Here is a 24560-nt window from a genome sequence, read left to right as displayed (position 1 = left end):
AGGTGGAAGTCACTTTTTCGCTTGCGGAATTACAGCAAAATCGGTTATCTACGTGATTGAGTGGATAGACGTAGGTTTACGTGAACTGAACTGAGAGCGATAACAATAAATTTTGTTGAATTTTGGATTTTTAATTGATCCATCACCAGGCTTTGGTTCATCAGTTTGGCGTAGAGAAATTGACTTCCGCTTTGTTCCTGCCGTTATTTTCTTTCACAACAAAGTGAAAAGTGTTTCCGGGTGAATCCACACCTGTTGCGGAGATTAGGTCCAACCAGAAGTATCAAGTACCGTCTAACATAAAAGTTGTTTGCATTTTCTTTGTAAATAATATTTAAAGTGATGACGCAATTGCTTTATTCTCTGTAGTCAAGCGGTGGACGTCATGAACAAAGAGTAGTGGAGAAGGAGCTTAGATGAATGAATACGTAAAGAAAAAGAACTTTATATTGTGCGGCGGCATAATAAAGGGAGACAGCGACAATAAATAAACCGATTTTCAAACAATAACTTTATATTATAAAGTTCAGTTAGCGTTGAACTGGTTCTACAATAGAGCTGTGATGACGTCGCCTCCTTTATATTTTATTTTTTTAGCAAAATTAATTAAAAAGGCTGTGGAGAAAGATTATTCAACTGCTAAATACAGGCTGACCATTGACACTTGGGACCCAAACTATAGGGCACCGTTCTTCTTGCTAGGAGCATCTCACTGACTTCCTGTTACTGTTGATTACAGTAGCGACCGGCAACTATATTTCCGGTCTCTTTCAAAGACATAGAGACAAAAAAGAAATCTCCAGTGAACACTCACACGACTAGTGAGTGTAAAAGAGAATTTGGTGAAATAATATTGGGCCAATATTACTATGCTCATGCTGACGATGACAGGAAGTGCTGAGCAAGGAAGTTCAGTTGCCCAATCCATAAAGCACACTTCCGGCTATTTTCTATTGCTACGACCCGCCTTCACGCCACAGATAGAAAGGCAGCGTTTAATTCGCTTTATTGATTTAATTATCTAGCTTTTTCGTCCCCCTCCATTCTATCTCAACGTGCGGGGGCGGGGGCGAGTGTGGGTAAATCAATTTCCGGTCCACTTCAGCTGAATCCTTGATTGGAAAATTAACTTTTAAACTTTTTAGTAACTTAGAATTCAACTAAGTAATTAAAATTCATTTAAAAATGACTTAGAAAATTTTTATTTTTTTTTTTTATCTGATGTAAAAACACGCGACATTCTCCTGCTAACTTGATGTCCTCCCACAGGAACACCTTGAAATCTACAACACGCATTTTCCCCTGAAAAATTGTTCAAAAGTAAAGAGAAAAACCTATAGGAGGCACTTAAGAGAGAAGAAAACCCCCAGAAAAACGAAAATCCATTCAGTAAGAGGTACTTCCGGTATTGGAATTATCTAAAAACTCAGGATTTTAGAAACACTTTTAATGGCTTCTCCATTAGTCTTACCGAGACATAAGACCGAATATCGCTCATAACAGTTGATTTTAGAGGAGAATTACCCTTCCCCTTTCTCGCAAGTACCCTAACCGAATTTTCAGCAAACACTGAACAAAAAGCAGAAGTATATTTCAATATTAATATCGATAATTATTTTGAAAACACACAATCGAAATATTACCTCGTTTTGACTGAGTAACTTCTCTTCAGTCTTAAAGTGCCTTTAGCGACCAACATCCTGTTTAAGGTACTCGTCTTTGCAAACACTAGCTTAACAATCAAGAACAACACATTATCCAAAAACTTATAAAACCTCTCTCAAAGAAATAATTACTATAAAATTGCATATTAAAAACTAAATAATTATCTATGCACAGCTCAAGAAAGTAATGTGCCCGCCATTGAGCTGACAGGAAAGAAATGGTGAGCGCCTTTAAGCGTGTTAAACAGTATGACCAACATTAATTGAATTATCTAGTCAGCACAATATTTCAATGTAGATTATATATGCATTGTGTGTTTTGTTGAGGTTATAAAAAAGTAACCGTACAAGTAGTGACCAAAATAACCTGACATTTTCTTTCACTTGGGAATTCATTTTAGATCATTTTGTGCATCTAATTGTTGTTGTTTTTCCTTTAATGTTTCGAAACAGGAAGTACTATGTTCGAACAGATTTTCGTTTTTGAGTTTCAAACCGGAAAATTACGTCTTTAAAATCCCTCGAACAGAAAAAAAAAAAACAATTACAAATTGTTCTGGGCGTTGTATCAGTCCAAGATCGACGTAACGAGACAAAAACTCGGAATTAGCCAAGGGGTTTATGGATTCAGTATACTGGATTCCCACGCGGAGATTCCGGAGACCAGTAGCGCTCTGAAGAAAATATCCGGGCACCAATGATCTCCGATATTTCCGCGAATTAAATATTGAATTTAAAAAAAAATAAACAGTAATTTACAAAAAAGAAAATATGATTGTGATGACGTGAAATGGAGGGTGAAGAGCAGTAGTAGAAAAACTACCAATCAGGGAAACTTCTACAAGAACAAGATATCAATGATTACGATGATCTCGATGATGAGGAAATCTCGGTGACAAAGGCGATTTCCGTCAAAGTGGTGCATTCTCTTAGGAGTGACAGTAGAGGGGAGAGGACTGTGACAAGAAACAAGTAGAGAGAGAGAGCAGTGTGGAAATTGTGATGTTTTCTCTCTTGTACAAAGAGTTGTGCGAATGGAGATGTTGAGGTCGTTTGAAACAGTAATGGGTTAGTCACGTAGAAAGCAGCGTCAACTATTTGTTCGGAATAGTTTTGATTGGAATGTCCTGTACAGTCCGTATGTTTGTAGTTTTGGCTGAACTCCTTCAAAACTGGAATTTCCTACCAACTAAAACTTTTAGCAATGCATTTAAACACAGTACGAACTGCCAGAAAGGAGCCTTAGGCTGGAAACATAGTGGAGCGGCGAGCAAAGCGGCGATGATAGCTGCTTCAGATCAAAGAGAGCGACGAGCAGCGAGCAAAGAGTCGCATGCACATAGTGACGAGCTTAGGCGCGTTCTCCTTTCGACAAAACAAGATGGAGAAACTATTTTTATATGAAAATTCTTCGTTGAAACTTTGGTATTTGCAGCAGTTTAGTAGTAGGAGCTGCAGTGTACATGACATAAATAAGTCTAGAAATGAACTTGGTGAATTTCATCACTTGTACCAACAACTTCGGGAGCATCCTGGCAAGTTTCATGCGTATTTTCGAATGTCTATATCAACATTTGATTACATACTAGCCCAGTGTGACCCCATTAATCAAAATCAAATTTTATTGTTTTTGAGTAATACAGCTCATAACATGAGTTAGGCACAATATAGAAAAATTAACTTTATTAAATACAAATTATTTAATTTATTAAATAATTTATTTATTTACTAAATACAAATCTGAGTAACCCCATTAATCCTAGCAGTTACTTTAAGATAAGAAAATCAAAATAAATAAAAATAAAATAGAAATATATGCAGATAAAAAGAAATTAGTCAATTAAAAAAACACAATAATTTTATTACCATGATTTGTCGTAAATTAATGTTGTTCATCTGAAAAACTGGAGTAGTACGACGCTACAGAAGAAGGATTGGAGAATTCGTTCTGATCAGAAGTAGTAGGACGTGAAAATGTAATTTAATTTTGCCTAGTATTTAGATGAAAGTTAGCATTAAGGGATTGAGAACCAAATTAAATGTAGCAAAAATTACCTGAATTCTCCATTAACTACTAATTGTTAATTAATTTAAACTATTAATTATTAAAAACTATTGTAGCTTCACAAATACTATGGCCCCACAGAGGTTTCTTTAAACAAACTAAACCAATAAATGTATCAATATCCATAACCTTTGAAAAATAACCTTTACAAATTGAGCGCGATGAGAGCGAAGAAATCAAACATGTCATAACGCTTCGCTCTACTCTCTAGAGATAGCGTTGCTCTATCTTCGCTTTGCTCGCCACTATGCGCGGTCCCATATGTTTACTTGTGTTTGATTTCGCCGCTTTGCTCTTCGCTATCATCGCCGCTTTGCTCGCCGCTCCACTATGTTTCCAGCCTTAGAGGGAAGCCTACCCACTGCCTCCTGCTAGAAGGGTCCATCTTCATCGATTTCCTGGAAGAAATGTTGCTCGGGCGAAATGATTGTTTAAAGAAAAGCTTAAATAGTCTCGAAACGTTCAGAGTTTGAACTAAATTTGTGAGCTTGAACTTTCAGAATAGTGGCGAGAAAGTAGTGTGAGTGGTCATTACTAATCGAGTTAGAGCATTCCATAATCATTAGTTTCTGAGATTCACTTATTGGTTTACTTGAAAGCCCATTATCTCGAGTACAGGCGACCTTGAAAACTCGAGATTCGCTATTGAAAAATGAATTTCCCAAATTTTGGGCCCGATTAAAGAAATACTGGTTAAAGAAAATGATAGAATAAAATTACATTTATTTAGTATCTTGGAAAAATAGTTTGGTTTTTTTTGTAACTTTGGGTAAATGGAAAACTGAGGTGATGCATCGAACCGTGAAATAAGAAAGTGGGCTGCGAAGGAAATTGCGATAAAAGTGCAATCTAATTTTGCATAGAAGCCGGTACACCTGTGGACTTGAAGGATCGCCAAGCCTTGGGAGAGAGGATACTGCAGAGCATCGGATAGCAACAACTCGCGAGCTACCACCCATACACTAAATGGAAATGCCGACAAGTAGGAGGTTTCTGTGTCGCCTGTACACTTGGCTAGCTTGTAGCGGACGTCCTGAGAGACCTCGTGCCATTTATAACTTATCAGATGACGAGTGATTCAAGCAGCTACACCTGTGTTGAACACGTGTGATACTTTTTAGCTAGCACTGATGAAACCAACACTTCCTGTTCGCAACAGGAAGTCCGGCAATCGTCACGCTTAAGAAACTGGTTCATGCGTTAGTATGTGCGTCAGTTGAATGGCGGCTTAAACTTCAGTATCGGAAGCGACTAATCCGTCAAGGCCTTGGGGCTATAAGGATGATTGTAGGCCTATTAACTGGCCACTGCAGGCTCAGAAAACACATGCATCGCGCATGGGCGCCTGGCAGATGATACCCTCTGTAGGTTCTGTCAGGAAGAGGAGGAAACGGCACTGCACGTGTCAGTGTGAGGGGTTCGTGTGGCTAAGGATGTTACTTCTCGGGGAGGAAAAACCAAGGCCTGAGGAGCTTTACCTAGGAGTCGCTTTCCAGCAATAAGAGTCTGATTAAAAGGACAGGTCTGGAAGGCAAGCTTTAGAGTTAGGGGAGCCACAATAGACCCAAAGGGGCGCAGTGGAGTAGGCCTTGAGGCGGAAGCGACAATCATATCAGAAGGAATATCTATTTTCTATTTTCATATATATTTTTTATAATATTTATTGTGTTATCAGTTTTGTATTTCCACCCCGTTGCTATGGTTTAACTTGAAAGCAACAAATTTATTATTAATATTATTATTTTTTAATTTTTTTTTCCAGCGCATCGACGTCTGTGGCCATATTAATAATATTGTTACTATTATTATTAGGTATTATCTAAGTTTATCTTACAAAAATAATTTTATTTCAGTTCGGAAATTAAAGAATTTTTAAAGTTTCCGGAATGCGAGAAGAGAGATTTAATTTAGAAGAAATCACGTAGAGAAAATGTACAGATGGTGTTGAAGACACTCTCCATTCTGGACCACTGAAACGTAAAATCTTCCACTACAATGGAGTTGTAAACATCTACCAGTTGTGTGCGAGTGTGTGTGTGTGTGTATGATTAGGGGGGAAGTGGTAGCGGACATTTCTTTGGGATGCTTGCCAACCATTAGTTGTAAATTTATTGCTAGGACATGTCCAGACTGGTCATAATGTAGCTCTTAAGGCGCGGTTGCTAGGTGACCCAGTAGGACTTTAGGGTTGAAACAGAAAAGTAACTGTAATCTTTAGTTTTCAGCGCTTTTTTTTTTGCAACGCCCCACTGGTGTAATCTCCTGAGCATACTCTCATGACTTCCTCTGTCCTTCATCAATCACAATTCCATACAGGAAATGTTTAGTTAGCCCAGTGTAAGTTAGGGTCTGACGTGTATTGCAAGCTGTGATGGTCACACTAACTGCGCCATTGTCACGTGATGTGTTTTTTTTCAAACTGCATCTATCTTCTCAAATATGCACAATAATTTGTTCCGGTAAAGTGCTATAGATGAAAGTAATTATTACAGGAACAAAAAACCACATTCCAATAGATATCCAATGGAGTGTGACCTTTTTTATTTTGGAATATGTGAATCAATCTAGAAACCTGTTCTGCAAAGACTGGATAATTAGAAAAACTGGAAGCCACTTGACTCAGTCGATTCCCAGGAGAGTTTCCGAACAAAAGTAAAGTTTGAGCTTTCTGCGATTGTTCGCAACTAAGTTTGTATCCGGTTACACTCACACACACACTTTTTTAAAAACCACTGTTTCCGGACTCTGAAGGCTTTCATAAATCTGCGCTGAAAAAGTGTATCGCTGAAAAAATACCCAACTTTGGTTTATTCCCTCTTTATTTATTTGACCCTCTTTTCACGCCAAGATAAAATGCCCAAATTTCCTTTAAAAATAAAGTGGACATATGAGTAATTACTCATAACATCACACAATAGAGGGCATATCTTCTTCTTTGAGAGTAATTACTCATAACAACACACAATAGAGCGCATATCCTCTTCTTTGAGAGTAATTACTCGTTACGTCACTCAATAAAGAGGGCATATCCTCTTCTTTAAGAGTAATTACTCATAACATCACAGAATAAAGAGGGCATATCTTGTTCTTTGAGAGTAATTACTCGTAACATCACTCAATAAAGAGAGCATATCTTCTTCTTTGAGAGTAATTACTCGAAACATCACTCAATAAAGAGGGCATATCCTCTTCTTTGAGAGTAATTACTCGAAACATCACTCAATAAAAAGGGCATATCCTCTTCTTTGAGAGTAATTACTCGTAACATCACTCAATAAAGAGGGCATATCCTCTTCTTTGAGAGTAATTACTCGTAACATCACTAAGTAAAGAGGGCATATCCTCTCCTTTGAGAGTACTCATAACATCACACGATAAAAAGGTTTCAAGAGAAACGTTGCCCAAAAAAATGGACCACAACGGATTTTTTTAAAAATGATTTTGGGGAAAATCGATTTGGGAAATTCGATATCACCGCCATTCTCCCACTGACTAGAATTAAGTGAAACTAAGAAAGTTTGGTAAAAAAGTTAAAGTGAACCTAAGTCCGTGTGGTGAGCCTGAGTGTGGGTGGATAATTGAGAAGGTGGGAATTATAGATCAGAACTGTTACAGCTGAGTCCAACTTCTTACGGGACTTATCTTCCAGAAATACTTTGTATTCTGGACGAGCAAGTCAAGGATAGCTCCCCTTACCTTGCCGATTGTGCTAACCCAGTTTGCTCTACCTGACTCGGATTCTTCTACCTTCTCTGCCGTTAAAGGAAAAGGGGCCTTACAATTTTGCACGTAGTCGAACCAATTTCCGTCCGCAATTAATTTAATTTCACTAAAATGTGAGGAAAGAAAAAAATCTGGCCCCAATCTCTAATTGTGGGGTACGTCATTTAATTTTCTTGAAACATAGCATTTTACTAATTAAAATGGTTAGCTTCCATTATTATAGGTGCTCACCATTACTACTGTTGGTAACGTATGAAACACACGGACAAACTTAAGTTGATGCCAATCTGATATCAGGTTTACAAAAAATAAGCTAGAATTTACTCACACTAAGGTTTATTTACTAAGACTTTTGGGAGCGAAAATACGAAATTTGAGCAAGTGGTTGATGTTGAATTCTGCAGACTGACTTACAAACGTGATGATTTAAAACCAAACAAAAAATTATTTTATTATCTTTACAAAGCAAAGAAACTTATAGTAAAGTAAAGGTATTGCCTATTTTTTCAGACTGGCTTTATATCCAACTACCAAATTAGGTGTCGAGGACGGAGGCGTCTAGCAAACATACTTTACTATAAATTTCTCATATTAACTATTAAAGATATAGACTGGGAATATAGTCTAGTACCGTAATACATCTTAGCTTTGCGGGTCTAGCCTCTAACCGCTCGGCTATCGTGGCGCCTAGCAAACATACTTTACTGCAAAATTTCTCATATTAACTATTAAAGATATAGACTGGGAATATAGTCTAGTACCGTAATACATCTTAGCTTTGCGGGTCTAGCCTCTAACCGCTCGGCTATCGTGGCGACTAGCAAACATACTTTACAATAAATTTCTTATATTAACCATTAAAGGTATAGACTGGGAATGTAGCCTAGTACCGCAATACATCTTAGCTTTGCGGGTCTCGCCTCTAACCGCTCAACTACCGTGGCGACTAGCAAACATACTTTACTATAAATTTCTCATATTAACTATTAAAGATATAGACTGGGAATATAGTCTAGTACCGTAATACATCTTAGCTTTGCGGGTCTATCTTGGGGCCGATAGAAACTTATAACGGTAACAAGAACAAGATCTTCGAAGAAGTGGCCATAGGAAAAATTTTATGTATTTAGTATAACTAGAAAAATCCACTTTCTTGGCCGAATTAAAAAAATCTTTTTTTGTAACTTTCCGATAAGAAAATTAGAAAAAGTCTAAACCGCATTTAAATGAATAACTTTTCTTTATAATAAAGGAACAAGCTTTACTGGAAAATCTGAGAGGAATTGCTGGCTAAATGCCACGTTTTCTCTTCGCACGAATAATGCAACAGAAATACCACTAAGAAACGATAACAGTTGCTGGCTAATGTAACCTCCTGATAGTACAGAAGGTCTTCCAGCCAAGGGAATCGCTCTAAACATTAAGAGTACTTCGGGGAACAATTGAGCTGGTGTTTTGGGAGGGGTGAATCCTAGTATTATCATGCAAAATCATGATTAAGAGTTCATACAACGTGTCCCAGTGTTCGTGATCCAATCACCAGAGTGGTAGCCATCATAGAATCATGAATTCTACCGCCTATTGGCTGTAATTATAATTATTATCTGATTTTTCGGACGCATTGCTAATTAGGAAATTTCTATAATCAATATAGCCTTGTACACTGATGATGTCACACATAATTTTTTTGTTTTCTATTACATTCTTTATTTCGCGATTTTAATTATTGAGTTGTTCTGTTCTACGTCATGGGGTCCACTCTCTCTTTCTTCCTTTGAGCAAAAAGGAAGTATGGAGATCGTGCCAAATTACTCAAATTGGGAGTCGTTTTAAGGCAAGTAGAGTACGATTAAGTAGTCAATACAAATCGATCAATGTTCATGAAAATCCTCCAACCGGAAATACATCCGCCAAAGCGAGTCCAGTAATTTTCTTCAAATTCGGCACTCTTATTGTAAACATGAGAAAATCTACATTTTTAATGGTAACATTTCAAAGAAAATTCGCTTAGAGGCACTTCTGAAAGAAAAGCCGTGGTTAGAGTAAGTAGGATTATTTTAAAAAGAAAAAAAAGAAAACTTTTTTTTGGAGGGTGAGGTTTTAGAGCTTAAAAAACACGTATTTCCGTTTTAAAGCACGATTTCTCAAAATTTGACACAATCTCAATACTTCCGTTTGCAATGAATGAAGAGAAAGCAGAGAATTTCCCTTGGAACTATCACAAACAGAATGCAAAGAGAAATACGGTTCGGTTTAACTCAATTAAACTCAAAAAAGTGAGCTTATTGGATTCCTGAATCCGCGGTGGTCCCGGGTTCGAATCCAGTAGCTGGGGCCCTTAGATATTTATCTTCCTAGGAGCTTCTTTACAGCTCACTGTCCCTGGTGATGGAGAGTGTTGTCTGTAACGAGAGACTGTGCACTGAACCTCAGTTGTTGCCTTAAATAAAAAAATACTAAAAATGGTTGCCCTAGCTGAGAAAATGGGTTTTAGATTGTCCAGAATCACAAACAACAATCAGGATTCCTAATCTAGCCAATTCATCAACAACGCTGGGCGATGTTTGCCTTTAGTAGGGTTTTAGGCATCACAAACAAATTTACATAAGCAAATTGCATACATAGTTTAACATGGTACCCAGATTACCATGAAACCAAGGAGAAGGGTGGAAATAATTTCAAAGACCACGCTCATGACTTTTAGAAAGTTAGTACTAAAATGTTAAATGTTACATTCACTGCATGAAGCACAATCATTATTTCATTTACTTTTTATCCATAGTAGTAGCGCACATGCGTATTGTATGCCTGATCGGTTTCGAATTTACATCCATCTTCAGAGGTAGTTTAAATAAGTTTGGTGTAGAAATTTCATCACTTACGTTACCCTCTCGCACTACACACGCTCGTACACGCATAACACACAAGACAAAACGCTAAATCCAAAGTTAAGGATGCCAAATGGATACAAACCAAAATAGAAAAAAGTTAAAAATGAATTTCGAGAAAATCTTAGTTAATTGAAAATGATGCCAAAAAAAAGGTGTTTTTTCCCCCCTGATTGAGCGATTTCCTTGAAAGGTGCGATTATATCAACACCCTTATACCTTATTGGGGGCGCCACGGTAGCCGAGAGGATAGAGACTAGACCCGCAATGCTAAGATGTATTGCGGTACTAGACTATATTCCCAGTCTATACCTTTAATGATTAATATGAGAAATTTATAGTAAAGTATGTTTGTTAGTCGCCTCCGTCCATGACACCTAATTTGGTAGTTGGAGGTAAAGCCCGCTTGAAGAAATAGGCAATTACTTTACTTTACTTTTTACCATTCCTTATTGGTCGAGTAAAAGAGGAAGGATCATTTTTTTTCCTCAAAAGGCGCTTTTGAGGCAAGCTAGCTCTATAATGTGGTACTTCCGGTTGTGAAAGTTCTTTTCCTAAGTTACTGACACTTCCCGTGATGGTACTTGAGCGACTTCATGGTACTGTCTCGAGTTTAGAAACACGCACACCATTTTGTAATAACTACTTTATTGCAGTCTGGCCACTTCCTGTAAAAACGCCCACTTGACAAGAACGCTATACTTCCGCTTGCTGCGATTACTCTCAGCTGAAGTAGGCTAAATCAGCTGATAATTAAGAAAGTTTGTTGGTAATTATAACAAAAAAGGTTAGAGCGTGTAAATGACAAGATTGTTTACAGTTTTCAAACTCCAAAAAGGTGATTGACCCAGAGCAGAACAGAACCCAAAAAAACGGGATAATCGATAATAGTTCACTACTCCGATATATTAAAGTGCCAATTGCGTTTGGCAAAAGTTATGTGCAAAAACAGTTTTAGAGAAGGAGAGCTTAATTGAGCCCAAAGTGTTGGCACAGCCTAGACACTGGTACTTTAAAGTTTGCCTAGCACAAAGTTTGTGTAGAGGGGAGAGAGTGTGTATTGGACTCTCGTAACAGTCAACAGTAGGTTTTAGTGGGGTTGAAGGAGGGTTCTGTCGGCTCCAGAACGCAGAAGGTCCGTGTAAACTGTATTTTGTTTCTAGTAATTAAATAAACAAACACTTTAGGCCGGTCGATTCCATTATCGATTTATCTTCATTATTGATAGTGGATAAATCGTTTTTCTTTCATTTGCAGCTTACAATTTCACTCTTCCCTAAGTGACAGATCCTCTGAGTCTGGACAAGTAGTTTCCAGAAAATGGCGAGGGAGGTGAATCCTCTGGCTCAAAATCGAAAGAACTCGAAACCTGAGTTACCAAGTGATAAATACAGGAAGTGTTGTTTGATAGAATCGATTTTTTCACTTTTTTAATATTTCCTCTCTCTCAAAAAAAAAAAAAAAAAAAAAAAAAACATAATTATTTCCTTTAAAAGCAGTTGAAGTCATTATGTCATAAAAACCAGTACGACTTATTTGCAACAATCTTCCCAGAAGTATTCGATTAAGGGCACTCCTAGGAAAGTGGCTCTCCTTTGTCACAGTGAAGGGAGGTTCCACAAAAAAAAAGGGGAAGAAACGCAGGCAATCCAAAATGCCCATTGTTCCCCGCCCACCCACCCTTCATCACGTACCGGGAGATACCGGGGACTTCAAGACCAATAAACCCTACATCTAAGGGTTTCCAGATAGCAGAACAATAAACTAATAAAGTAGCGACAGGGTTCTGAGGCGCCACGGTAGCTGAGCGGTTAGAGGCTAGACCCGCAAAGCTAAGATGTATTGCGGTACTAGGCTATATTCCCAGTCTATACCTTTAATGGTTAATATGAGAAATTTATAGTAAAGTATGTTTGCTAGTCGCCTCTGTCCACGACACCTAATTGGTAGTTGAACGTACAGTCCGCTGGAAAAAATAGGTATTACTTTACTTTACAGGGCTCTGAGGAGCTCAGTGTTACTCCCCGGACCTTCGCTTAGAGAATGCAAGCAAGGATTCCCCCGCATAAAGCATAACATGAACAGAAGGGCGTACATCCCTTCCCGAAGGTTCTTCAGTTACCCACAATTTTCCAGACAATCACATCAGCTGATTCCCGTGAACTTTGCACACGAACTAGTCCGTGTCAAAGTGCAGCAAACTTTTTGTTTGAGTATCTTAACAGGTTAAAATTAAGTTTAGGCCAGTTCTAGAAATGAGGATAGTTGAGACAACTTCATCCAAAGTCCCCATTTCATCTGGTTGTGTGGAGGAACCATTAGTGAGAATTACGCCCAGCATCATCATCATCTCGAGCTAGATGAGAGACCTTTCCTCCTTGACTATCCTTCCAGTTTCACCGCTTCCTGTTACTCCACGTAACTCCTCCCCTTTCGTAAGCTTCCTTCCTGCGGTCGACCACCCTCCCTCTATACCCAACACAACCTGTGTTACTACGCCACGCTAGGCTTCTTGTCGACTCCCATACGCAGCATTTTACCCAAACCTTCATAATCAATTCTCTTCTAACTTTTCTTCCGCTGGTTGCACGCTCAGGTTGGCACTTATGGTGACGTCTCACTTCCTGTGTTCTCCAGTTTTCCCCTCAACCTTTGCTCAAATATTCCATTTCCAAGCCTGTAGCTGTGTTCCTTATTTAGTGTACTGGTGAACGCTGGGAGAAACTAGATCCGACAGTCCCCGATCCCTTTTCTTAGACCCTTCTGAAAAATACATTCCAAATTTTAACTTGCAGCACTTCCTTCCTCTCAACCGCCCTTTTTCTGTCTTAATTAGAAATCCCAACAAAATTAAAAATATCGCTAAAATTGTTATTTAGGAGAACACCATTTGACCGGAAGCTAATGATCTCTTGAATTATTCTTCCGTAAGACGCGTGCACTTCCCTTCTGATCACTTTTACTTGAAATTATTTTAGTTGAAAATTGAATTCAAGAATTAGAGGAAGTCGTGCACCCCAAAAAATTACAGTAGCCCTGTATTGACGCCAAGAAAAAATTCAGTAAAACCACCAGGTTAAAAAAAAATCCTTGCGGGTTTCTAGCAAGAGAAAGCCGCTTTCTTGCTTTCCAGCCTCAGCGCCGTTTCAGCAGCAGCAGCAGGACAGGAAATGGCCTTTTACATTCGGTTTGATTGCGAAGCCTTCAGAGTCCTTAGGCTTTTTAAAATAAGTTAAGATCAAATCCATAACGGACAGGAAAACTGTGACCTCGTAGCAAGATGTGGTTACTCAGACTAGAGAGGTTGGCCCACCCCAGAGTGAGGCACTAGAGGCTGCTGTATCTTGGAAACAGGGTATATACCTCAAAAAACTAAATTATGTAAGATGATTATGGTCTCAGTCAGGCATCACTCAACAAATACAACTTCATCATTACTCGTTAGCTCGAAGTTAATATTTTAGTCAATCCTTCGGTAATGGCAGTGAGAGGTGAATATTGATTAGAGATAACAGATGTTGACAAAACTGCCCAACTGATAGACTGCATGATAAAGAATTATCCACTGGGTCATTCCGAGCCGACGGCTAAAAACCTAAGGCCTACTTCCGGCTAGGGGTGGCCCCCCAAAAAATAGTTACAAATAATAATAACAACTTTTTAAAAAATAATCATGAGATTGATAACACCAGCCAAGGTAAATAGGGAGGACAAGCAATCATTTCAAGAAACTGTGACGTCATAGCACCCACAGAATACTCGAAAAGAGTTTAAATAATCTCAAAACTGAATCAATATACTCAATTAAATTAGACGCCACGAATAGCCGAGCGGTTAGAGGCTAGACCCGCAAAGCTAAGATGTATTGCGGTACTAGGCTATATTCCCAGTCTATACCTTTAATGGTAAATATGAGAAATTTATAGTAAAGTATGTTTGCTAGCCGCCACGGTAGTCGAGCGGTTAGAGGCTAGACCCGCAAAGCTAAGATGTATTGCGGTACTAGGCTATATTCCCAGTCTATACCTTTAATGGTTAATATGAGAAATTTATAGTAAAGTATGTTTGCTAGTCGCCACGGTAGCCGAGCGGTTAGAGGCTAGACCCGCAATTTTAAGATGTATTGCGGTGCTAGGCTATATTCCCAATCTATACCTTTAATGGTTAATATGAGAAATTTATAGTAAAGTATGTTTGCTAGTCGCCACGGTAGCCGAGCGGTTAGAGGCTAGACCCGCAATTTTAAGATGTATTGCGGTGCTAGGCTATATTCCCAGTCTATACCTATAATGGTCCAACACCGGAAAGTGAGCTACGAGAGGAAGTCTATGAATGTACCCTAACTGTAGTTCGTGTATTGTATTTCCGCTGAATGTTTAACGCCATCGTAGAACATACATACAGACAGACATGTGTGCACACTCACGTGACTTTCTTTTATCGCTGTTTACGTCATTAAATTTTCTTGGAAATTAGAATTTTTTTTTTTTTTGAAAAAAAGAAAAATAATTGCTTCTTCGATATTCATCTAAACGTAATTGTTCTATTAGGTCATCAAGTCTTTCCACAACCATACTGTGGGGGGAGAGTGGAGAATCAAAGCAATGAAGTCTTCTGACGACTTCAGTCTCTCCAGTTACAGAAAACTTGAAGAAGCAAAGTTATGCATGTTCCAACCAGTTTTTTGCTGCTACACATTTGTTTCTCATAATTTAATAGTAAAGTAAAAGTAAAGTAATCGCCTATTTTTTTTCAGGCGGGGCTTAACGTCCAACTACCAATAAACACGAAGCCCAATACAAAACTCAAACATTTCATAATTTAATGTTTACACAATATTAGAACAATAACCTCCATAGGAGGGCTTAACTTTACCCCCTCCTTAGAGACCAGTAGGAGTAAAGTTTGCCGGAAGTTCCATGCAAAAAAAGCTACGGATCTAAGTTTGTGTGTACACACAAAGTTAACGGAAATTCAATGGGGAAAATTACCACTAAAAATTGAAAACGCTAACAATTCCTTCCGGTCTATTTTCATTTAAATTTAGAATTCCAGCCACTTCCTTTAATCCTGCTTAACTGTGATGAGCGAGAGTACATCACACTGAAAAGAAAATTCCATCCACCAACATTTCCCCATAAATGAAAATACCTTAGTCTATTTTCCTGGGGGAAAAATATTACAGATAAAACTTGTAGATCCGGAAGTGTGCAATGAGTGTGAAAAGTTAAAAGAAGAAAATGGCGGGAGCTTCATGCTTGCTAAATGATTTAATCCAATTAATACACCTGAATTGTCAATGAGTTTGCCTAGTATTAACAAAATAATATATTAGAATATATGAAAATAAATACGTATTTGAAATGGACAAACCTTAATATTCGCAGAAATTTATTTAATATAAGGTGCCTAAATAATTTGCTAAAGCAAAATATATTTTGTAAGATATGTCGCGAAAACCGGATACAATAAAATCTGCTGTTGCCAAAAACAAAAAAGAAAATCCGTCTCTAGTTACTTTGGTTGATGGTTGCCGAATGGTAAGAAAAGGGCGCGAAAACTGCCTTACGCAATTAGTGTGGGAACACCGCTGTGACAGAACTGAGAGCAATTCCCGCGCTTACAGCAGACCGACCTGCTCTCTAGACGCACGCAACTATACTACAATCTTTCGTACACTAACTATATGTGCGTCAGTGCGCATGTCTTTCTCTCACTCACACTCTCTATCTTTCTCTCTCTAACACTTTTGCTTTGTGCCAAAGTTCGAATGTAATAAGACACCTGTTAGCCTTTACTGCCATTATTATAGCAGATGAAATTTCAGCCGGAACACCTCATACAGTTATTGATGAAAATTAGTGTCGGCACAAATGAAAGTTTTCTAGCGGTGAAGAATTCTACTAAGCAGGAAGTTGAACGCATTTTTTTTTTTTTTTTGTAAATATTTCTGTTGCCATCGCGGTAATGGCGCAATCACACATTGGTCCATAGGAAGTCTTCATGAGCTCTGCATTCCCTTAGCTGTCCGAAAAGGTCGCTATTTCTGAAATAAAAAATCATCCCTAGGATAGCGGAAGTGAGAAATCCATTATCCCCTTGATTTATGCGGGTACTGTGTTGCTCAGACCAAACCAAAATCGTGTAAAAAAAATTAAATCAGATTTAAAGATTTCAAAAAGGATTTGATCAACCCAAACCATAATTATAACTATTATTATTATTAGGGAAGGGGTTAGCTATGCGGTTAGCGTACTGGAGGTCCCGGGTTCAAATCCAGCTGCTGGTTCTTAGATTTTCTCTTCCTAGAAGTTTCTTTACAGCTCACAATCCCTGGTGATGGACAGTGTTGTCTGTAACGAGAAATCACTGTCCGGAGGCCGGCAGTGTACTAAAAAAAAGCTCCGGGCGCCATTAACCGCAGATGTTGACGCGCCTTAAATCATTAACAAAAAAAAAAATTATTATTTTTTATTGATTTAAGGAGCGCCAACACCTGAGATTATTGGTGCCCGGCATCCGGACAGTGTTCTCTCGTTACAGGCAGCACTGTTGCATCACCGGACAGTGAGCTGTAAGAAGCTCCTAGAAAAAGAAAATCTAAGGGTCAGCAGCTGGATTCGAACCCGGGACCTCCGTGTGGAAGTCTAATACGCTATCCGCATAGCCAATCCCTTGCCTCTATAATTTATTGTCATTAAATAAATAATCAAAATAAAACAATTTTATTTTTAAACCGTTTAAAAAATGAAAATCTGAGATTTAAGCACAACTCGTGGGGGGGAGGTGTATTACGACTGAAAGATGGCGGCTTACCGGGATCTCTGATCTTGGATTGGCTTCTATTCCTCGTGTTTTAGAGCCACGTCAGAGTATCCACCACGCTTCCAAGCCCCTCTGTCCCAAGTAAGAACTCTAAAAAGGTACGAGGAAGCTGTGCTTACGAGCTATTCCGTCTGAGGAAAAATCCAAACCCTCAGTCTCCTACTAAAATTCTGTTTGCACGAGCTATTTTTGAGATGGGAGGGAATTAAAAGGACATTTTGTTGCAACCATGATATCAACAATTTGATAGCAATACTCCATCTTACAGGAAAGAAAAGAAAGAGAAATGAACTGAGGTCCACTTCCGGTGGCCGAGAGGTGAATATAGAATAATAATACAGACAGAGGATGTAAGGTGGTGATAAGACACGATGTTCCATTGATTTTGGTTCGGGAAAGTGAAGCTGTGTTAGGGAGGCTGTGTCTTTTCAAGCCCGCCTTTTTCACAGCTGACTGGAAATTCACGCTGGAAAAGAGAATGAAGGTAGAATAATTTAAACAATTCTCTCGTTATCGTTCGCACAATTAACGATCCTCTTGGAGCAGATATTTCTCCATTTCCAATTAATAAAATTCAGGAGACTTCCTCTTTCGTGATAACAACTACAAATTTATTAACTTCAATGTTGTGATATCCACTGTAATAAAGTGATACTACTGAAGGAAGTGACGTCAATTCTTCCTAGATCCCTAATAACCAAATGGTTAGCGAAAGTACAAAAACTTCTAAGGTTCAAACCCGGGTGGCATAAACCAACCTTACCTTGAGTAAGTGTAGCTCCAAAACGTTGTAGCCTTTTCGTAAAACTCGGCATCTTAGCAATAAGGACTAACTTCTCCAATAAATTCTTGATTTTTTTTTCTTTTAAAGGTAATCTGAAAGGCACCGGGAGGCGCCACGGTTGCTGAGCGGTTAGAGGCAAGACCCGCAAAGCTGAGATGTATTGCGGTACTAGGCTATATTCCCAGTCTATACCTTTAATGGTTAATATGAGAAATTTACAAGTAAAGTATGTTTGCTAGTCGCCACGGTAGCCGATCGGGTTAGAAGCTAGACCCGCAAAGCTAAGATGTATTGCGGTACTAGGCTATATTCCCAGTCTATAACTTTAATGGTTAATGTGAGAAATTTACAAGTAAAGTATGTTTGCTAGTCGCCACGGTAGCCGATCGGGTTAGAAGCTAGACCCGCAAAGCTAAGATGTATTGCGGTACTAGGCTATATTCCCAGTCTATAACTTTAATGGTTAATGTGAGAAATTTACAGTAAAGTATGTTTGCTAGTCGCCACGGTAGCCGAGCGGGTTAGAAGCTAGACCCGCCAAACTAAGGTGTATTGCGGTACTAGGCTATATTCCTAGTCTACACCTTTAATGGTTAATATGAGAAATTCATAGCAAAGTATGTTTGCTAGTCGCTCCGTTCACGACACCTGATTTGGTAGTTGGACGTAAAGTCTGCCTGAAAAAATAGGCATTAATTTACTTTATTTTTCTTTACAAAGGTACCGGTGATAAGATTTGTCTGGTAAAATTGCACCAATATTACTGAATTTAAACTCCTTTGATAACGAATTACGCTGTAGTGAAAATATAACAGCAAAATTGGTTGAGCAAGAGAAAGTTCGGCTACAGCCATATTTCAGAGCGTGTAGCAAATAAATATGCAAATTACAAAATGAATTACGAAAGACCATATCCAGGACACGATGTATGCTTTACTAGACGCGAACAAAAGCGCACCAATGGAAAGCTATAATGTATTCTTAAAGCGGAACTTAAAATGTCATGCGTGTATAAAGTAAATTACCTCTCGCACGCGGAAATATGAAAAATGAAACCTCCCTGATAATAATTAAAAAGAAAACGTAGACCTGGAGGCTAAATAACGACTATTTTTAAACATCAAAAGAATGTTTCATAACCTACCGCCAGGTTGACTTTATCTCTGATCAGCTGTAGCATGGACAGGTTAGGTTATAGCGTAATTTATTCCATTAGAAAGGGAGGGGGGAATTTTTCTAAAGATTTTTTTTTTTTTTTTTACAGAAACTTTTTTTCTAAAAATACTTCATCCAAGTTGCAACAGGGAACCTTACTCTTTAGGAGCGGCCAACTTTGAAAGCTCTCCTTTTAAAGTGCCGCCTCCAGTATGTTGTAAAGTTCTTATTTTTATCTTTCAAAATATTCATGAGCGAGAAAGGATCAATTAGATTTCCAAAGTTAGAAAAAATACCAAGTGACCAGAATTTTTGGTCAATCTTTTAATTTTTATAAAACATTGTACAGGACTTTGAACTGTAGATTGCCCTGAAACGGCACTTTTCTAGCTCCCCAAAATGAAAACCGTTTTCTGTGAAATCTTACAAAAAATAAAAGTTTAACAAAAACACATGGATATAGTCAGGGCCGGATTTCCCTGTAGGCTAACCAGGCTTCAGCCTAGGGCCTCTAGATCAAGAGAGGCCTACATTCAAATTGTTAGCAAAATTAAAATTACACTATTCTAAAAACAGTACCAATAACAACATGTTTCATTTAACATATTGATATATATCACAGTAGTGATGTATTTTATTATCTCTCATGTAAATTTACAAACTTAAAAATGGGAGGTGAAAGGGCCTTATAAATGGAATAGCCTAGGCCAGGGGTCGGCAACCTATTTTAAGTAGAGAGCCATTTCTCCTTAAATAATTTTAATAAATCTTACCAAGAGCCCCAAGGATGATAGTGTAAACAAACTCTGTAGATCATTTGTATTTGCAAATTATTGTTTTATGATATTCAATAACATTTAATTGTTTTATATATTTCTTTTCTCATATTGCAAAGTAAATAGACAAATAAATAATAACTTAACGAATGAAAAGGCGGCAGTCTTACAATATATAATCAAGTACTTTATTTTGATATTGTATAATTCTATTCAATTTCGAACCTATCGCATTTAAAATTATTTTTGAAAAAATACCTTTAATAAATGGAATGTTCATTCGTTCCATTAAAATTAAACTGTACAATGTATTTTGGATAGGCTGAAGAGCCACACAATTTGGATAAAAGAGCCGCATGCCGACCCCTGGCCTGGGGCCTCCTTTCATCTAAATCCGGCCTTGGATATAGTATATTCAAATGTAAATAAAACCATCAGTAATTTTTCAAAATAAGTAAACACTTAATTTTAAGGCGGGGCTTGACGTCCAACTGCCAATTAGATGTCCCGGGCGAGGGCGGAATCTCATACTTAACTATTAACATTGCTCTTAACAAATTAAAAGAAGCTACACGCGGGATTCGAACTAGCGATCTCCCACTTAGAAAGCTACGCTTCATAACCACTACACCAATATCCGCTCTAGTTCTATTTTTTGTTTTTACTTGTTATGCATAATTGCACGTATGTGGTCCTCTGATTGCAAAAATAAATCTTCCATAATCTCTCTAGCTTCCACACCTCCAAACCCAGGTATCGTCTTTCCGTGCGATTACCATTGCATATTTTTATCGTTCAATTCTTTCTATTTAAGAAACTTCACTTGCAGTTCCAGAAGAAGGGCACCAGAGGTGTGTGAAATGTTGAACTTTAAAGAAAATTTGTACTTCTTCGTCACAGACAACTTGTACTTAATAACATGCAAAATATTAAATTTATTTATCAGTAGTTCCTGTAACTTTAATTGAAGATATTCCTTTTTAGCTGTGGCCAACACAAGATATTTAAACTATGATCTCCAGCGATCAAACAAAGGAAGAGGAAACGCCCACACAAACCCTAGTGAGAGAAAATCCCTTTCTAGAAAAGGGGAATCGAAATTCATGACGGAGTTCCTAAAAAATGTAAGCTTTCCTGGAAACAGTGAAGCCAAGAAGCCAAGGTGTTACCATCCAGCAGTAGTACTGTATCATTGTCCTACATAATGCAGCATCCAATCTACCTGCATACAGGTGGGTGGCCAGTGTTGTGAAGAAACTGGATTCTACCATTGTTTTACGGCCAACCAGTAAGAATGTTTCCCGCGGAAAATATGGTACTTTTCTCTGGGTGTAGGAAAAGTCTATTACTGGATGGGGGGCGGGAAGGAAAGTTTGTCTGTGTGTGTGTTAAGTTGTGGAAGGAGGACGAGGTGGAGGTTATGGGAAGTTGGCAGCAATGCCATCTCTGGGCAAGGCTGAGAACCAATAATTCAACACAATCACCAGCTGACGCAATCGTAATTGATCGCTTTGAGGCTGCAAAATTAAATATCTTCTCGAAAAACAGAAACTTGATGACCAATTTATCCACGATTTTTTTCTTAAATAAATACTACACTAGTTTTGGATCTCGCTAACTAATTATAGTCAGTGTAATACAAAAATATGTTAATGCTGTGATTACTGATTAAAGTTAATTACCGAACATGAAGGCTGTGGCGCGGTCAAGAGAATCAGATATTTTCCAGCCAGTGAAAATCCCTTCCCGTTTTCCTCTCTCCGTGAGGAAATTTAATCAAACAACGTTCCCGCTCTGTTGCAGAACTGGCCGCCAGCTATGAGATGAAACCCTGGGTACGCCCAGTGATAATTAACCAATCAGAATCCGGGGTCGGCTAGCTCTTGCGGAAGTATACCCGAGCCTGCATCATTTAATAGCAAGCATGTAAGAAATATAATCTAATGTGAACACTCACACGACTTTGCATGACCACAATTTACGTAATTAGATTTTTCATGAAGTTTAGAATTTATAATTAAGGCGCCACGATAACCGAGCGGTTAGAGGCTAGACCCGCAAAGCTAAGATGTATTGCGGTACTAGGCTGTATTCCCCGGTCTATACCTTTAATGGTTAATATGAGAAATTTACAGTAAAGTATGTTTGCTAGTCGCCTCCTTCCAGACACCTAATTACCCAATTAGGCTACCCTAATTACTACCCAACTACCCAGTTGGACGTAAAGCCCGCCTGAAAAAAAAATAGGCAATAACTTACTTTAGAATTGGTAATTAAAAAGTATACTTGACTTAAATATTACAAATACTATAATAAAAATGATGCAGTTGAAGAAAGCGTTACGTCACAACTTCCTCCCCCCCAAATTTACAAAACTCCCGTGAGAAAATAATGGACTAAGAAAATTCAGGTGTTTTTTTAGGACATTATCGGAAAAATGTAATTCATATCAGCTTCTATGTAAAACTTGTGAAAAAGAAGAAATGCTGAATTTCATTGCGATGTTTGGAGTTCAAACAAAATTATTCGGCCGGAAGTGTGTACTTACCAACGCAAATTGAAAATTTCTAAATGAAACAATAATAAAATGGGTAATCTGTTTATATCCAAATACGAAGCAACCAAGATGACACAGTGTTGAGGGTAAAATAAATTTAAAAAAAAAAATCAGCTGGTTATCCTTTAGTAGGTAGAGGAGTGCCACCTAACGTCTATTCATAGAACCAAATTCCAGCACATTAAAAACTCACCAGCAGTAGCAGCACTTCAGTATGTACTAGTTAGCAGATCTGCCACAGCACAGCGCTATCTACTAGAGTGCTATATTATGACCCGGTAATTTTAGTGCAGCTGTTTTGCCGACAGAGTGCTACACCATAACCACCTGTTAAACCCAGTCGTGTTTTTCTTTAATTTAATTTTCCGCTTCTGAAAGGATGTTGGCCGCTTCCCAACGGGATCTTCCTCCTAAGTAAGGTGCACTAGTTACAGCATCTAGTGATTTTCGTTCTAAGATCAAGAGAAACGAGTTATTTGCTACTAACTTGTTACTTCCAGGATAATTATCAATTTAATCAGGATTATATTCATTTAAATAAATTGGATGATTGGGAAATAGTCGAATATTCACGGAAAGCGTAACAATGAAAATAGATGAACGTAAAGAAAATTGATGTACAGCACACTGATGTTAACGATCCAATGAATGAAATTGGAAGGATTCCAAGGCACAGGATGCCCGCTAACTCACATTAATAAATATTCTTGAAACTTGGAATTCATATTAAAAGTATAGTTGACCTCAATATTATAGGTTCATGTCTTGTCAGGAAAAGCAGAAATAAATGCAATGGCCTTTGACTCTGTAGTGAGACGATATGGTCAGATACAGCGACACGTCACGCTGCTTTCCAGAATCTCCCCTCTAAGATCCATATTACGTGAGACAAGGATGCACATCGGCCTAGCAACACTAAGGACCATGTTTTCAAGTAGTTTCCGGTACACAGAAGTTTGAAATATTTAAGTAATACATCTAATTGTATATGACGTGTGGCACATCCGGTTAAAACAGATCTGCTTAAAATCTAATTCTACTGGCTTACAGAATTCCTGTATAACAATCTACATCCTTAAAATGGCCTTTAACGGAACCAACAAATCTTTGAAGTCGCACTTCCGGTAGATTGATTTGATATAAAAGCTTATTGGTCGAGTCAGTGGCGTAGCTACATGGAAGCAACTGGAAGCAACGCTTTCGGGCCCCCTAAAGCCGGGGGCCCCTTTAAACATTTATTTATTTACTATTTATATTATAAAAATATCATATTATTTAATTAACTTTTTTTTAGTTTAAAAATATCGTTTAGAAGTATTAAAATATCAAATACATTCTATTATTTAAAATTAAATTATAACTACAAAACAACATTATTAAATAATCATCCACGTAACCTTATCTATTGGTTTCTCGTCCTGAAATATTTAGCATTGATTGCTATTGAGAGTAAAGAAGCAAATCAATTAAACACGAAGACTCTAATTGACAAATTTGCGGCTGCAAAATCTGGACGAAAAATCATCATTTAAATAACTTTTTATACTTTGTTTATATTCAAATATGTTTTGTTTTATTATTTGTAATCAGTTTTCTCTTAAAACGTTTGTAAGTTGGTAAACACAAATTTATTTATTTTGTAAAGAATCATTAAAAATTATTATAATAGTGTTACAAATAATTCCTGCAAAATATAATATAAATAAAACAAATCTGTAAAGAATAATTAAATTACAAGTTGTTTCAACCAACTAAATAAAAATTACACAAAGTAAAACAACCAAGTCACTCAGCGTCATTAAGTTTCTAAGAACCTTTACAGTCTTATAACCTGCACTCGCGTTCATGGTCTGGATCGTGGAGCGCTCTACCGGACATTTACACGTTTAATCCTCGTATTTAAATTGTAATCTAAAATCCTTAAATATATGTATAAATTTTTCATTTAATATTACCTATTTCATTCTCTGCTCTTAAGTTAAAAAAATAATTTTTTCTGCAACCATGTAGGGAAGTTCTCATTATTCAATTAAAATCAGCTGTGTAATGCCCAACTTCCCACACTAGTGGGGGGGAAATTCCCATTAGTGTCACTTTCCGCACAAGTGAGTGGAAAAACTTTA

General features: G+C 37.7%; 1 protein-coding gene across 8 annotated transcripts in view; it reads right to left on the bottom strand.

The window, feature by feature from the left end:
* Positions 1-24560, bottom strand: part of LOC141452258 (GTPase-activating Rap/Ran-GAP domain-like protein 3) — a 387611-nt gene that overhangs the window by 159048 nt on the left and 204003 nt on the right. The window contains exon 1 of one of the 8 annotated variants that reach the window (XM_074124233.1): positions 15714-15964. The exons of the other annotated variants lie outside the window; for them this stretch is intronic. The gene's annotated coding sequence lies outside the window, so the exon portion shown is untranslated. Of the gene's footprint in view, positions 1-15713; positions 15965-24560 lie in introns of those variants that run through there. 8 annotated transcript variants of the gene reach the window in all.

This window comes from Rhodnius prolixus, unplaced genomic scaffold (assembly GCF_049639745.1).
Source record: "Rhodnius prolixus isolate KJV_2025 unplaced genomic scaffold, Rpr scaffold_1, whole genome shotgun sequence".
In the NCBI taxonomy this organism is placed as follows: Eukaryota; Metazoa; Arthropoda; class Insecta; order Hemiptera; family Reduviidae; genus Rhodnius; species Rhodnius prolixus.
The sequence above is the reverse complement of the archived record's forward strand: the minus strand, read 5'-3'. Positions and strand labels throughout refer to the sequence as shown.